Below are 16,656 nucleotides of genomic sequence, written 5' to 3' on the forward strand. Positions count from 1 at the left end.
GAGTGGTCACTTTAGATAAGCTATTGCCAGCAGGAGAGTGGGGTGTGGGGAGGTATTTTTTCATACTTTGTGTGTATAAAAGATCTTCTACACTTTCCACAGTATGCATCCGATAAAGTGAGCTGTGGCTCACGAAAGCTTATGCTCAAATAAATTGGTTAGTCTCTAAGGTGCCACAAGTCCTCCTTTTCTTTTTAAAAGTACCAAGGTGACTTAGGAGCAGAAACCCCCACAGACCTTCTGTGCAATGGGCACCTGCCCCGCACTGAGCAGGACTGAAACTCCTGCAGGGAGACTGCTGGGCCTGAGCAAAGCAGCAGCGTGAAAAGAGAACCTGGAGATGCTGGGGATCGAACCCAGGGCCTCATACATGCAAAGCATGCACTCTACCAATGAACTACATCCCCAGATGGGGGGTGTTTGGGGTGGGTTACACTCACAGCCCTCCTGTTTCCAGAGCCTCCAGGGGCCTAACGGCAGCATGGGGGACACATTCCCTGCTCGGAGGGCCAAACCCTCTGTCCTGGAGGTTGCTGGTTCGTAGGGGTCACTTTGCAGCAGGGCCAGTTTCTCTATGTGGGGGAGAGAGAGGGCCTGCCCTGGACTCAGGGTGCAGAGATACACTCGGCCCTTTCCCCGGCATTGACTGGCTGGAGCTGCCACCCCCTGCTGAAAGGGAACGGCGCTGGGGGGCGCTGTGAGTCGCTCAACACCTCACCCCGGTGGAAGAAGTGGTGCGGGGGGGGGCTCCAGGTGTTTCTCGGATCTGCTATTTCCACTTGCCTGTAAAGTCCAGCTTTCCCCAGCACATTCACTGCAGTGCACTCGGGTCACTGTTTCCATGGCTGACAGCAAAGAATCGCTCCCAGTTTCCCTTCTCTCTGCAGCACGATTAGCCTGTGTCGGTGGTTAATGAGGTGGATCTAGTTGTCGCTGGTTATTCATTCCCCACCTGGACAATTCACACAGTCCCTTTCCTGCTCAAATCCCCAGCACCTCACTGATCCCGGTAGCAGGGGTTGGGTTTTCCCTGAGGCCCTGAGATTCTCAGCGTCCTTTTTTCCCTCCACCTGGAGTGAACTCAGCTTTTCCCCATCCCAAACACTCCATGAAATAACAACAGCAGCATAAAGAAAGCGGGGAGGGAACATCTCCCGGCCAGGGCTGGAGGTGCCCAGGGCCCCCTGCTTCCCCATTGTTTCCATCGCAGACGAGGAGGGTTCCTTGGAATTTGACACCCTGCTTTGCACAAGGGACAGAGAAAGATCTTGATGTTCCTGCGTCTGCGCAAAGAAAATTGTCCTTCTGTGTGACAGAGAGGCAGGAAATGGCTGTTTCTACCCAAGCGATCAGTGAGACCAGAAAGTGACGCTGTGCAAGTAACGATCTGGTCCTACACTGACTCTGCGGTTACTTAGAGGCAGCCACAACCAGCTCTGTGGTTGGGAACCTTCCAGAGACGCTGCGGGTGATCATGAGCTCGAAGCACGTTCCCTTTCAACAGCTGCCATTGGAAGGCATCTGACAGTCACAAGGAACAACGATCTGTGTTAAAGGAAGGTGGCCATTTATTCGAGCCCCAATTTCTATTGTGTGCACAAAGAGAGGATCGAATGTGTAACAGGTAGTTTGGTAAATCGTGGTTATTTTATTTTTGGAGCAGACTCCTGTCCACCTCCAGTAGAGTTCTCAGTCCCAATGGCAACTTACTTACCGAATGTAACACAAACTAGTCCATTCCTCCCAAGGGGATGGGGTTCTTGCTCTTCCACACAATGGAGACCAAGGACCTGCAAATGTGCCTTCATGTGTCTTTGTTTCATTGACGAAAACATAAACTAGACACTCAGAGGAGTGGAACTGATTTCAGCTGAGGGACCTCTTTGCTAGGTTTCTATGCATTTGCACAGGAAAACACCTAGTGTTTCCATTCATCCCTGTTCAGTGGAACTCCCAAACATAATGGGGATGGATAGGCCCTTATTTTTGTTAAGGGAACAGGTTTGTAAGGGGGCACTTGGATTTGAACCAAGGACCACTTGAGCTGCAGTCAAACACTCAACCACTGAGCTACCCCCCCCATAGCAATTGTATAGGGGAGTTAGTGATCTTAAGGACCTTGAAGGACAGGCCCTGCCTCAGAGAGCTCCTTTTCCATTCCCAGACCATGGGTGGTTTTAAAAATGGGGTCTGATTAAACTTTATCTATACATGTAGACCCCACAGCTTGCCCACCCACCGACACAGCTTCTCCCACTGACATACCTACCCTCTCTCGGGGAGGTGGATTAACTACACGGACGGGACAGCTCTCTCCCATCCCCTTAGAGCATCTTCATTAGTTATGAATAAGTAGGAAATAACCGACTGAATGGACAGCAACCAATTGATCAAATATTGCTGAGCCTGCATTCAATATGGGTAACTGGTCATATCGGGCTGCATTAGGAGGAGCGTTGCCAGCAGATGGAGGGCAGTGATTATTCCCCTCTATTCGGCACTGGTGAGGCCACATCTGGAGCATTGCGCCCAGTTTTCAGGGCCCCCTCCCACTACAGAAGCAAATTGGAGAGAGTCCAGCGGAAGGCAACAAAAATGATTACGGGGCTGGGGCCCATGACTTACGAGGAGAGGCTGAGGGAGCTGGGATTATTTAGTCTGCGGAAGAGAAGAATGAGGGGGGATTTGATAGCTGCTTTCAACTACCTGAAAGGGGGTTCCAAAGAGGATGGATCTAGACTGTTCTCAGTGGTAGCAGATGACAGAACAAGGAGTGATGGTCTCAAGTTGCAGTGGGGGAGGTTTAGGTTGGATATTAGGAAACACTATTTCCCTAGGAGGGTGGTGAAACACTGGAATGGGTTCCCTAGGGAGGTGAGGAATCTCCTTCCTTTGAGGTTTTTAAGGCCTGGCTTGACAAAGCCCTGGCTGGGATGATTTAGTTGGGGTTGGTCCTGCTTTGAGCAGGGGGTTGGACTAGACACCTCCTGAGGTCCCTTCCAACCCTGATCGAGGGTTAGAATAACATTTTCCAACCAACCATCAGTTGAGCTAAGTGCAAATCCCTGTCGTAATCCCCCTCTGTCCAGTAGCCCCAGGGCACGTTCCAAGCGTTGGATTCAAGACACTGAGTCAGCTTCCTGCAATGAGTTTCAGCTTTCCGAGAGGTAATTTGTGAGGGCTCACCATTTAAGGACGTTCTTCTTTAATTTCCACCTATTCAATCCAAATGAGTTTGAAATTACCCATGGCAACATTCTTTCACGTACTTTCGTGAACTGAGAACAGTTAGGAAATCTTGTACTGAGAGACCAGTCGGTGGGGAACAGAGCGATAGTCATTTGTAAACCAGTTGCATTAAGAACCACAGGTCTCTGGATGGGGGTAGACCACTGTGGGGATGGGGGTGTCACAGACAATTTGGAGGGAGGGGGCGGAGTAGAGGGTGGAAGAGGTTGAATTAGGGTACATTTTCCCTTGGTCCCGAAAGGGGCAGCATGACATGCCCAATTAAAAGGGGGTGTCACGCCTGAAGAATTTACAATATCCACCAAAATAACAGGAACAACAAGACAAACACAGAACACAATGTGTTGTTGCGACAGGGGACCCAGGGCATTCTGGGTTTTCTTCCCCTGGCGCCAGCTTGCCCCGAAAGTGTCTGAACAACAAAGTAAACATTCCCCAGCCCCTGGGTGGGGACAGATGATTGCTTAAAAATGCCCCTTTCTTTTCACAATTTTTTTGGCTGAGTGCAGGAAAACGGAAGAATTACCTTTATATTTTGTTTGTTTGTTTTGTACAAAGGATACTTGCTGCATAGCTAGGCAGAGTAGGCCTGTCTATGTGAACACGGCCTGTTCCTGAAGTCTTTCCCCCAGCTCATCACTAGATGTGAGGGGGGAGGTCATTCAGACCCTCCTTACACTTGGTATTTAAAAACTCCTTATTGTCCCTACCTCTGCTGGCCTTAGATTTCTCCTCCTGTCCCTTCTTCAGCAGCTCACATAAGGTGGCTGAGTGGTTAAAGTGGTGGGCTGCTAATCTTTGTGCTTTGCATGCATGGGTTTGAATCCTGTCCTCATCGTGTGCATTTTGTCTTCTCCCCTCCTTCACAAACAACCATCTCCCCTTTGGTACAAGCCACATTGCTTCCTGCAAACAAAACCTTCTCAGGAACTCAGCCCTCCCTTGCTTTCAATAAAACATGTCGAAATCCCAGATTTCTCAAATTGTTCTTTGTTTCTTAATTTTTATCTCAAGAGCTAACAGCCTCATAATCTTCCCCAAACACACTGGGACCTGCCCAAATAATTAAAGTGCCCCTGTTCTCAGCAAGGCCACGACAGTGACCCGTGAGTGTCACTAGGCCAAGCTAGAGTGCTAGAGAGTCTAGGCCAAGCTGTTCTGAAGGAGGCAACTCAAAGATTTTCTCTCTGCTTCCCTTGGCAAGGTCTGACTGGGAAAACAAAATCCCCCACATGGAAAATTTTCTGTTGAGTAACCAATACTAGTCTGTTTGGGGACTTTGATTTGGATGGATTATTATTATTCTTTTCTGATCTCTGAATTATTTCAGTTCAGTCTTTGTCCTCCAGATGTGTTGCCAGGTGTTGAAGTGCCGGGGAGAGAGGCCAAGTCATACCGTCTCTTCCCCTCTTCCAACTTGTTAGGAAGTTCCTCTGCTACGTTGTGAGTCAAGCAGTGTCCATTGTCTCCGGGCTGTCTCGGAGGAGTCCGCATTGTACACGGTTCCTGGGAGAGTCCTTGGGAGCGTGGATACCTTTACTGGGCCAGCAGCTAGTCTGGCTCCTCCAGCGTCACACCGGAAAGGCTGGTGGTGGCCATTTCCCAGCCTCATCACATATTTCAGTAACGCACCCAGAGCAAAACTCCACCACTTCCCAGACACGGCTAGCACACACCATCCACCCAGGTATTAGCCTTCAACAGATCACGACTTTTACAATGATAGCTCGCCAGGCCGACTCTGTACAAATCCTACCTTAATTCTATGAGAGTGGTGACTATGGGGCTTCCAGGGTGCTGCTTTGAGCACAGCCTGCCACCCCTGGGCTGACACTGCAATGGAGACGTCCCCGTAGAGTCCCTCTCTCCCGGGATAAAGATGGCAGCAGGGCTGGCCTGGGTCACCTGACGTGGGCTCCTGGAGCTCAAGCCGTGGGGCCCAAAAGTGGGGTGCAGATATCGGTGTTCATGCTGAAGCCTGGGTTTGGAAACCCTCCCCCCTCGTGGGGCCTCAGAGGTTGGGCTCAAGCCCATCTGTCTCCACTGCCATTTTATAGCCCTGCAGCCCCAGCCCCAGAAGCCTGAGTCAGCTGCCCCGGGCTCTGAGACAGGTGCCCTGGGTGTTTTAATCGCTGTGCAGACATAACGTTAGGATACGTCTACAGTGCAATGAATCACCCACGGCTGGCCCGTGTCACATTAATCCAGGACAGCGGCTTGGGCTGTAAAGTTGCAGTGTACGTGTCTCGGCTCAGGCTCAGGACCCTGCTCTAGGAGCCCAGAAGGTTGGGCGGGAGTTTGGCAAGTGAAAAAGGTAAAACCGCAGTGAAGTATTCCCCTGGACTCAATGACATGTCTCCATTTCTCTGTCTGCTTTGGGGCAGGGACAAAAACAGGTCCCGCTGCATTCGTTATTTCAAAGGGAGGTTTAGGATTTTCATTCTCAGACACGGTGCACAAAGCAGGACTCCACCCTCGGCGTAAACTGAATGAGCCGCCCACAGATTCTGGCAGCCCCAATGAGCCACTTGGTGGGAGAGCTCGGACCTGCCCCTGTCCCGGAGGGAGGGGGTTATCTGCGAGGGGACTGCACCACTGACCTATCAGCCCTTCACACCCAAACTTTCAGTCACTCTATTATCAGTGCCTGTGAGTGTAATTTAAACAAGAAGAACGGCTACACTGGGCTAGACCAAAGGTCCATCTAACTCTGTTATTTGTCTTCTGATAGCAGCCAGTACCAGGTGCCTTTAAAGCCACTATTGGGAGTTGAACCCAGGATCTCCTGTTTACGAGACAGGTGCTTTAAACCAGCTCATCCATGGTGCCTTCCTCTGGCTAACACATGGTGTCTGCCCACACCCGACTCCCTGCCAACCCGCACTGGGCCCTGACAAGCGTTTCTTGTGTTTCGATTCTGTAAAGCAGAGAAGCAGGTGAAGTTTTACTCCCAAGGTGTGTGTGTGATTCTTTGGACAGGTCTATCCTACAAAATTAAGTCAGTGTAAAGACATTACTTTGGGGTGTAAAACATTTACCTTCCCTGAGCAATGCAGTTATATCAACCTAATCCCGGTGTAGATAGCACTGGGTTAACAGGAGGACTTCTTCCCACCCCACTCTGCCTCTTCGGCTGAGGCCTGCTGGTCCACCTTTCACTCCCTCCTCTCTCCCCGAGGCCTCCTTGCCTGCTGCTCATTACTCTCCACCCCCTACCCCAAGGTCTGCCCGCCACCCACACCTCTCTGACCCCTCCCCTGAGACCCCCCACGGCCGCCACTCCCACCTCTCAGCCCCACCCATGAGACCCACCCAGCCTGCCACCCATGCCTCTCTGTCCCCTCCCCGACCTCCCCTGCCCTGCCCACCACTCGCACCTCTGTGCCCCTCCCCTGAGGCCCCTGCCCTTTCTGCTGCTCGAACCTCTCTGCCCCTCCCCTGAGACCCACCCTGCCCACCTCTTTCTTCATGCCGCTGTTGTTATTCCATGACACATTAAAGATGGAATGAAAAGCTGAGTTTGCTCCAGGGTGAGGAAAGGAAGGAGACACCAACCCCCTGGCAAAGCTCTGTGCCCCACAGAAAACCTGCCCCCTGCTATTACAGTCACTGATGTACTGGGGATATGACGGGAAAGGGACTGTCTGAATTATCGAGGCAGGAATTTTACTACAATCTACAGCAACGTCATTGGCCACAGACCCACTCTCCTCATGCTCCAGCCAGAAGGGAAACCAGCAGGAATTCTTGTTCTGCCCTGGGCACACTTACACAACCGCCCAGCAGTGAGTGTGTTGTGGACGCTGGTCTGAGGAAACAATTGGAAACGATCACTCAGTGAGAACAGAACTAGAGTGTCGTGAGAGCGCTGTATAAAGCAAGTAGTTGTGGCTGAGTGCTTAAGGTGGTGGACTTGAAATCCCTTGGGGGGCGGCGGGCTCTCCCTGTGCAGGTTTGAATCCTGCCAACTACGGAGGAAGTTGTGGCTCTTTAGTTTCAGTGCCTGAGCATCCTTGGCCCCAGTGGGAGCCAGGCTACGTCTACACGACAGAGTTATGCTGCTTTAGTTAAAGCGTTTTAATTAAGCCGCTGTTGCATGTCCACACTAGGCTGCTTGTGTCACCGGAGCGCATCCAGGCTAGCAGCTCTTGGATCGCCCCAGAGAGCAGTGCATTGTGGGTCGCTATCCCACTGTGCAACTGGCCGCAGGGTGCTGTGAGAAGGGCTTGCAATGCCTTGTGGGCTGGTACAAAGCATGGATTCTCTGATGCTTTATAAAGGCTGACTGGTCATATACGTTTTTCCCACACTCAGTGCATGTATTTTTTGTCTTTCCCCTGAGGATTTCCTGCTGTCTTGTGCTTTCCTTGAGGTCCTTCTGAGTTCCCCGACAGGAAATTAATTTACCCACTTTATCCCCTGGCTGATTTCCCTGCTCTCTCTCTGGTCTGTGCTGAACCTCACAGGATTTTCATGGAGCAGGTCCTCAAGGAATCAATTCTGAAGCACTTAGAGGAGAGGAAAGTGATCAGGAACAGTCAGCATGGATTCACCAAGGGCAAGTCATGCCTGACTAATCTAATTGCCTTCTATGACGAGATAACTGGCTCTGTGGATGAGGGGAAAGCAGTGGACGTGTTGTTCCTTGACTTTAGCAAAGCTTTTGACATGGTCTCCCACAGTATTCTTGCCAGCAAGTTAAAGAAGTATGAGCTGGATGAATGGATGATAAGGTGGATAGAAAGCTGGCTAGATTGTCGGGCTCAACGAGTAGTGATCAATGGCTCCATGTCTAGTTGGCAGCCAATATCAAGAGGAGTGCCCCAAGGGTCAGTCCTAGGGCCGGTTTTGTTCAATATCTTCATTAATGATCTGGAGGTTGGTGTGGATTGCACCCTCAGCAAGTTTGCAGATGACGCTAAACTGGGAGGAGAGGTAGATAGGCTGGAGGGTAGGGAGAGGATACAGAGGGCCCTAGACAAATGAGAGGATTGGGCCAAAAGAAATCTGAGGAGGTTCAACAAGGACAAGTGCAGAGTCCTGCACTTAGGACGGAAGAATCCCAGGCACCGCTACAGACTAGGGACCGAATGGCTCGGCAGCAGTTCTGCAGAGAAGGACCTAGGGGTGACAGTGGACGAGAAGCTGGATATGAGTCAACAGTGTGTCCTTGTTGCCAAGAAGGCCAATGGCATTTTGGGATGTATAAGTAGGGGCATTGCCAGCAGATTGAGGGACGTGATCGTTCCCCTCTATTTGACACTGGTGAGGCCTCATCTGGAGTACTGTGTCCAGTTTTGGGCTCCACACTACAAGAAGGATGTGGAAAAATTGGAAAGCGTCCAGCGGATTGCAACAAAAATGATTAGGGGACTGGAGCACATGACTTATGAGGAGAGGCTGAGGGAACTGGGATTGTTTAGTCTACGGAAGAGAAGAATGAGGGGGGATTTGATAGCTGCTTTCAACTACCTGAAAGGGGGTTTCAGAGAGGATGGTTCTAGACTATTCTCAGTGGTAGAAGAGGACAGGACAAGGAGTAATGGTCTCAAGTTGAAGTGGGGGAGGTTTAGGTTGGATATTATGAAAAACTTTTTCACTAGGAGGGTGGTGAAACACTGGAATGGGTTACCTAGGGAGGTGGTGGAATCTCCTTTCTTTGAGGTTTTTAAGGTCAGGCTTGACATAGCCCTGGCTGGGATGATTTAGTTGGGGATTGGTCCTGCTTTGAGCAGAGGGTTGGACTAGATGACCTCCTGAGGTCCCTTCCAACGCTGATCTTCTATGATTCTATGATTATCTGTTCTGTTCATTCCCTCTGGGGAATTGGCATTGGTTACTGTTGGAAGACGGGATACTGGGCTAGATGGACCTTTGGTCTGACCCAGTGTGGCCGTTCTTATGTACTAGGGAATCTAGTGAGTCCACCGTAATGGGAAAGAGTATGAAAGTCCCTGGGTGTGGAGAACACTGGGAAATTAGAAGCTACAATTCAGGAGCAACAGACTCTAATTAGTCTGGAAAAGCAGAATGTGAAACATAAGAATCAGGTCATGTGACTTCAGGAATGATGGAGCCCAAAATCCAAGGAGTCTGCAGAAGAGAGAGATTGTGGCTATTACACATGGGGATGGGGGAGCAACACCCTCCACGTTTCAGGAAGTTCCACTACCAACCTAGGCCATTTTCCCATGCACGGGGGCAATCCGGAGCAGTGAGGAGTTGTGTCATCTGTAATCCTGGGTGAGATTCAATGTTCTGATGCTGGAGCTCCCTTGTCTGGATTCCCCCAGCCAGCATTCAAGGACGCCCCGAGTCTCTGTGTGATCAGTAACCCTGGACCAGCAGCCCTGACTTCAGCAGCCTGCTTGTTACACCCCAAGCACATTCTGGTCTGGGTGGAGAAGGCTCAGGGTTTGAGAGAAGGCCACGAGTCGGAAGCTTCTGTTCGTTATGCTGGACCTAACCCCCCCGTTTTACTTGTGCAAACAGGAGATATTGGACACTGTGCGGTACTGCCCCTGTGCTCTGTCCCCACAGTGTTCTGCAGCCGGGGAGGGTCTCTGGTCGTGTGTGTGTCACTGGCACGCTGGGGTGATGCTGGAACAGGGCAGAGCAGAGGTGGCATTGCAGGGGTGGGGTGAACCTCATCTCTTCATTTCCCCCTCCAAGAACCGAGGGGACAGGAACCCTTACCCAGCGAGGTCACAGTCTCATAGGTCTCCTGCATGACGTCTCTGTAGAGGGCTCTCTGAGCGGGGTTCAGCAGAGCCCCCTCTTCCCTGGTGAAATACACAGCCACCTCCTCGAACGTCACAGACCCCTGAAAGAGCAAGAGCCCCACACTCAGGACCTGCTGCCCCACTCACAACCCCACTATTTGTGGGGGAGAGGAGCCAATCAAACGGAAACTCTGGGTGGATCGCAGTCAACAGAGGCCCACCCCCACCCTGCTCAGAGCACCCAGGAAACACCAGGGTGAGGGACGAAGAGAGAGCCCCTCCTCTCCCAGCAGATCCATCACACACCTACTAGCCACAGACCGATACAGGAGATGGAGCCCATAGCAGGGTCCAGGGAGAGCTCCCTGGTTGGAAGCCCAACACCCTCCTCCTTGTGAGGAGCTGGATCTGAAGGGAGGGGAATCTCCCCTAAGCCTGATGGGTGGGTGCCCCCTTCATATCTCACTGGTTAGTCGGGTCAGGCTCCAGCACTGGGAGTCTGGTCAGTTTTCCTAGCCCCATGTTGGTGGGTTATTTTCTGTTCCACAAATTAGGGCATTTCCACCTCTGAACCCCATGGCTCTGTTCCTCGAATCTAGGCCACTTATTAAACAACTCCCAGCAGGTCTGCCACCCCCTGGCCTCCTCCCTTTCTCCACTCTGTGCATTTCCTGCCCTGCTCCAACCTCCAGACCAGACAGTGCAAACCTTCCCCTCTCCGGTGTATTTGCTGTCCCTCTCCCTCCTGCAGGAACAAATCAGAACCCCCCCAATAATCCCTACCTGAGCTGGCTCCTCTGCACCCATGTCGCTCCCCTGTCCCATGGGAGGACGGGATGAGCTGGAGCAAAACATGGACTTCATTCTGCAGCCTGGCAGGGCGAGAAGGGCCGTTGTGGAGGTTTCAGACCAGGATTCAGTTCATTTCACATTACGCTTCCCCCAGACCCTTTCCCCACAGACAGACATCCTACAGTCTGCCGTGCTGGGAAAATGCTTGATATTCTCTTCATTACAGCAGAGACCTGGCCCCTCCTGCCAGGCTAAGCCCACAGACACATTTCTAAGCCTCCCTTCTCCCTCCCCACCACTCCGCAACAAAGTCTCTGAACACAATGCTGTAAAAGAGCAGAACCAAAAGAGTCCCTTTCGAGGATTCCCTCGGACACTGACCCCAGGGCAGCCACACCCCAGCAGGAGGGATGTGGGGTCAGGAACTGGCTTTTCCTCTCTCTGATCCTCATTTTGTCCACATGAAAGTGATATTAACCAGGGTGCAGCGTTACCTCTGTCTGGGCAGATTAGCGATCTGGAAATCTCTCTTGAAACTCTTCTCTCCCACGGCCCCTTTCAGTCTGTCTCCTATCTCCTTTGCCCTGTCCCCTCTCCCTGCCCATCTGGTAGGAAAGTCCCATTCCTGGGTTGGTTGCTCCCTCATGGCTGGATTTGATCCTGCAATTGCTAATGGGACGAGAAATGACTGGGGGAGGAGGGGCTGTTTGTGTAGAGTCATTTTAAGGCCAGACCCCAGCATTTTCCCTTCATTTCTTTCAGTTACCTGGAATCTCTGGCTGAGAATTTAGTATTAGCAAGGCCCAGGGCTGCCCCAGGGGGCCAGAACCAGCTGGAGAAAGTCCTCACCTGGGCTCAGCAGAGAAGAAGCTTTAATTAAGGTCACTTCCCAGCACAGAAGCCCTGGTGGGGGAGCAGCAGCTGCTCAGCCTGCTCTCCCAGATCTCAATGGAGGCTGCAGGGTCTGACCAGGAAGCTGAACCCCAATATCCTGAGCGGAGAGGGACAGAGCGTATGAGCAGCCTTCCCTCCCTTAGCTCTCTGGGGAGAGCAGCTAATGAGAGACCCTCCTCACAGGGAGAATTGCTAATCTCATTTGCCCCACTGTTCACCGGGAGTCAGTCCTTGTCTTTCCATGCAGTGACTGGAGTCATGATGGTCTCAATGAAACCAGATTTCAGAAAGAATGAGTCCAGAACGCTGTGGAAGAGACCATTGTGTGGCAGTGCTAACCCCCTTCCCACCTCCCTCACCCCCCCAGATCTAGGACAAGGACTGGGGGTCATGAATTTTCCCAATGGAACCAGAATTTCCTGCAGTTTTCAAGGGGGGAGAAAATCAAAACCTGTGATTTCACCTCACAGTGTTTGAGAAGTGGATAGAAAGTTATCACGGTGACTGGGCGTGGCCGGGGAATGCCGCCGGGCAGTGCTTGGAGCCAGGGTTCTGGCACAAGGTGATCAGAGATAAGTGGCATGGTTAGTAGCAGCCCCCAGAGCCTCCATCCAGGGCCCCCAGTAGCCAGAGCCCAGACCCCCCCAGCCAGGGTCCCACCAGATATTCCCTGGGACCCAGCCCCCAGAGTCCCTGGCCAGGGACCCCAGATACCCCTCAGAGCCCCACTGGCCAACAGAACCCCCCACCAGACTGTTACTGCCAGGTTGGGAATCCCAGAATTCCCCCCACCAAGAGCCCCAGCAGCCAGGAACCACCCCAAGGGGACCCCCCTCTGGGAATTCAGTCCCCCACTGCCTGCCTCGGACCCCTGCCTGCCCTCCAGCAGGATCTGCCAGGCCATTTGCCTGGGACCCCCCCACCCCCGGCTGGACCACCTGATGCTTTACAGCAGGACCCCTCACACTGCTTGCCTGGCATCCCTTGACCTTGCGCCGGGGATCCCCCCCACACAGCTCTGTGCACCGGGCATGGCAATGATCCCAGGAGCCAGCTGGGCAATCCCACACAGAGCCCCTGGCACAGCACCAGGTACCCCGTAACCCCCTGCCCCACCACCCCAAGAGACCCCCACCCCCACTGGTCTGCAGCCAACAGGCCCCCAGCGATACCCACCCCTAGGACCCATAGCCTCAGGGCTGGGCACATCACAACCACCCCCTGAAACCCCAAACCTCCAGAACCCACCAACCTGACTAGGGTCCCCCCTGCCCAGCCACCCAGAGGCCTCCCCCTATCACAATGCCCCTTCAGCTCCCGCTGCAATCTCCCCACACAGACATCCCCCACCCCCAGCAACAGTGTTCCCTCACAGTGTCTAATAAGTGGATAGAAAGTTATCACCACCCCTTGACGGCCAGTCACACAGGCAGAGCCCGGGGGGACGCTTATTTAACAGGAGAATGGACGGCCTGGAGGGGCCAAAATAGGTAAGAAATTTCCATGCCCTGTCATCAGCAAATAATGGCCACCATGGATCCACCCCAGAGGTGGCTGCATCTTAGCACTGTGGGAAGCAACCCCTCACAGAGACCCTTTGTCATGGGGTTTGGGATACTTCTGGACCCACGCTGCACTCAGAGGGACCTCCCCATCCCATGCCATCTGGGGAAAAGAAAAGGGTCCGACAACTCTCCTGTTACCAGCTGGGAACCACCGATCCCCCAAACAGGGGGAGGCCTCTGGCTTTGATGGGTATTGAATACATGGCTGCTCTCTTTCATCAGTAAAGATTTTTAACAGAGATAAAGGGGGGAACAAATGATTCTCAAGGAGAGGGGAAAGATGATCACTGGGCAATTTAACTCCCTGCAACCTCCAGGATGGAGAAGGACTCAGGGTAACAGGTTCTCCCCAAGGAAGGAGAAGTTGCTGGGATTTAGAGACATGGGGAAGAGCCCCAAACCCGAGAGGATTTTTAATTGACATTTGATAACGACATGGAGGCAAAACCTGAATTTTGAGATCAGTGCTCAGAAATGAAAGAGAAAGGGTGGAAATCGGAGGGATTTTCTATCAGTTGTCGATATCAGGTAAAAGCTGAGTGTATTTCCCATCAATATTTGGTAAATCAACACAGCGGAAATGGGCAACATTGGCAAACGTTTTAGATCCATGTTCAAGAATCTGAGAAAAGGTGTAAATGTGAGATTTTCCCTGTCTCTCGAATGATCAAATAGTAAGAAAATCTCAGGGCATATTCAATTAGAAATAGACAACTAGAGGAAAAGTGGGGCAAACGTTTCGGATATTTTCTATCAACCTTTGAGATCTGCCGGGAAAAATTGTCACAAACTAGGAAATGGATAACACCAGAGAAAAACACCAAGACCGGAGGGGATTTTATATTGCTATTAACTAACTGGTGGAAAAGGGGGACGGTTGGGCTGGATTTTATGTGACTGTCCAACACAGAAACAGAAAGTGATGCCCCCCCCAACTGCCCCCGTTCAGATGGGCAGCAGGGAGCCCTCTGAGGAGCTGATTGAAGAGGGCAAAGGAGGGGGAAGGCTCCCTGGATGAGGGAAAGGGGTTGCAGTGGGGGATGAGCAGGTGGGGGGCAACTGAGGGCTGGGGGCAACTGTGTTGGTAGGTAGGGGACAGCAGCTGGGATTGGGAAACCGGGGTCCGGGCAGTCCCCATGGGGGACACTTGCTTCTCCCTTCCCGAGCAGAGACCCGGCGTCTCCTCCCACCCCCACGCCGGGGGCAGCCAGGTTGGGGGATGGCTCCGGGCAACAATTTCCCACCGACACCGGGACAAATCGCTGCGGATAAAACTGCGGGGGGGGGGAAATCCCCCCATGGGAGGAGATTTTAAATGGACATTTGAGAAGGAGGGAGAGACCGGGGGTGGGGGGGAATCAGGAGAGACGAGAGAGCGGATCAGTTGAGGGGAAGGGGGGGGGATCTCCCTGGATTTTACAGCCACGTGTGATAATGAAAAGGGAAAGAACTAGGGAGAATTTGTATCGGGGGTGAGAGGCAAGGGGCACAAACAGGGACAGGATCCAATTAACTCCCCCCCTTCCCCCGCCCCCCACTTCCGCCCCAGGAATTTCCTGGCTGCACAGAGACAGTTCAAACCCCCCCCCCCGACCTTCCCCTCCCTGCCAGATACCCCCACCCCACAGGGGACCCCCCCCTGCAGGGCCCCAGTCTCTGCCCCTGCCCATCCCAGCCGTAGCGGGGGCAGATCCTGGCGGCGGCTCCGCTGGGGCTGAGGCAGCTCCGAGGCTCCTCCCTGGGTCCGGGGGGCAGAAAGTCACTTTCCTGCCCCCCCCCGGGGTCTCCCGCTCACTGGGGGGCTCCGGCTGGGGGCGGGCAGAGCCCGGGGCTGCCCAGGGGGCTGGTTCCAGCTGGAGAACCTCCCCCCCGGCCGGGCACGGAGGGGTTAATGACGGGCCCCCCAGCAGGGACCCCAGGGGGGAGCCGCAGCTGCCCAGCCCGGGCTCCCAGGTCCCACGGGGGCAGCAGCGGCGTCTGGTCTGGGCCCGAGCCCCGCCCCCAGGCACTGCCCCGCCCCCGGTCTCCTCCAGGCCCCGCCCCCAGGCGCTGCCCAGCCCCCGGTCTCCTCCAGGCCCCGCCCCCAGGAGCTGCCCCGCCCCCGGCGTCTGGGCTTTGTTCTCCGGGCTCCTGCCTCCTTCTGCCCAGCACCCACCGCTCCCCCTTCCTGCGTCTTGCAAAGAGCACCCCGGGGCGGGCTCCAGCGCTGGCTGGGGCTGTCTCCAGTGGCTGAAGTTGCCTCCATCGCTTCTTCACCTAGGGGGCAGGAGCAGATGGGCCCGGGGTGTGCAAGCCAAGAGAGGGGGCAGGGGAAGAAGGACTGTTTGGAAAGGTGGGTTTATTGCGGGGGGTCAGAAGAAGTTGGGCAGCAGAGGCTGAGGGAAATTGAGGGGAACCTCCCGGGTGTCCCAGTGTTGGCCAGGGTTTGTACAGCGCCTTGCAGAAGAGGGGGTCCTAATCTCAGTCCCGGTCTGTGCAGCACCTGAGAGCCCCGATCTGTGGTTCCTGATCACAGGCACCGGGAATGGAGAGAGGGGAAACCTCAGCACCCGGAGGGTTCGTGCAGCCCTGGGCGCAGGCCCCACTGGGCGGCACTGCTGCTCTCACGAGGGGTTGGCTTAGAGAAGCCCAGCAGGGCCAGTCCCATGTGGTCTAGTGGTCAGGATTCCTGGTTTTCACCCAGGCGGCCCGGGTTCAATTCCCGGTGTGGGAAGAGGGCAGAGCTTTTGCTCAGAGGGGAGGCCGGAAAAGAAAGGAACGGGGCGGGAGCCTGCCAGCAGGGGAGGGGAGAGGATCCCAGAAACGGGGCTGGGGGGCAGAGTTCTCGGGGCGGGGGGGGAGGATGAGGGAAGGATCCCAGCAGGGTGGGAAGTGGGCAGCATGGAGAGCACAGGCCTGGCCTGGGGCCTGGGGAGAGTGACTGTGTCCCTCGAAACCCCCCAACTGCAGACTAGGCAGGCTCGGAAGAACGACGTATTTGTTGGTAATTGTCAATTTTGGTGTAAACACACAACCCGATGGCAAAATATTTCCATCCATAATAATCAAAATTGACAGATGGGCAAAGTAAGAAACATGCTGCTTGAGAACGTATCCTAGTCCAATCCTACAGGGTTCCCTTATGCCTGAGGTGCCACCATGTGGGTGTTTCATTTCCCTCCTCATTTCCACACAGAGAAACATTTCCTTTGTGTGGCTCCATGAACAGCAAAATCTTCCTGTGTCTCTCCTCTGAGCCAAGGCATTCAATTCCAGTGAAACCTTCTCTCCGGCAATGGCCAGACAGAGGGGACGCGGCCACCTTCCCCCCGGCCGTGAGACGTTCCCTCTCCTCTTTCTTCATGCCGCTCTTGTTATTCCATGAATCATCAAGGATGGAATAAAAAGCGGAGTTTCCTCCAGGGCGAGGAAGGAAAGGAGCCACCAACTCCCCC

At 53.7% G+C, this 16,656-nt stretch overlaps 3 non-coding genes across 3 annotated transcripts; 1 reads left to right on the forward strand and 2 right to left on the reverse strand.

Moving 5' to 3' along the window:
* Positions 1–335: 335 nt before the first annotated feature.
* On the reverse strand, positions 336–407 carry TRNAA-UGC (transfer RNA alanine (anticodon UGC)). Its single transcript has one exon. It is a non-coding gene; the product is annotated as a tRNA-Ala (tRNA).
* Positions 408–2,008: 1,601 nt separating this feature from the next.
* On the reverse strand, positions 2,009–2,080 carry TRNAC-GCA (transfer RNA cysteine (anticodon GCA)). The gene has a single exon. It is a non-coding gene; the product is annotated as a tRNA-Cys (tRNA).
* A 13,783-nt stretch (positions 2,081–15,863) lies between these two features.
* On the forward strand, positions 15,864–15,935 carry TRNAE-UUC (transfer RNA glutamic acid (anticodon UUC)). The gene has a single exon. It is a non-coding gene; the product is annotated as a tRNA-Glu (tRNA).
* Positions 15,936–16,656: the final 721 nt, after the last annotated feature.

This window comes from Natator depressus, chromosome 28 (genome assembly GCF_965152275.1).
Source record: "Natator depressus isolate rNatDep1 chromosome 28, rNatDep2.hap1, whole genome shotgun sequence".
Classification (NCBI taxonomy): Eukaryota; Metazoa; Chordata; order Testudines; family Cheloniidae; genus Natator; species Natator depressus.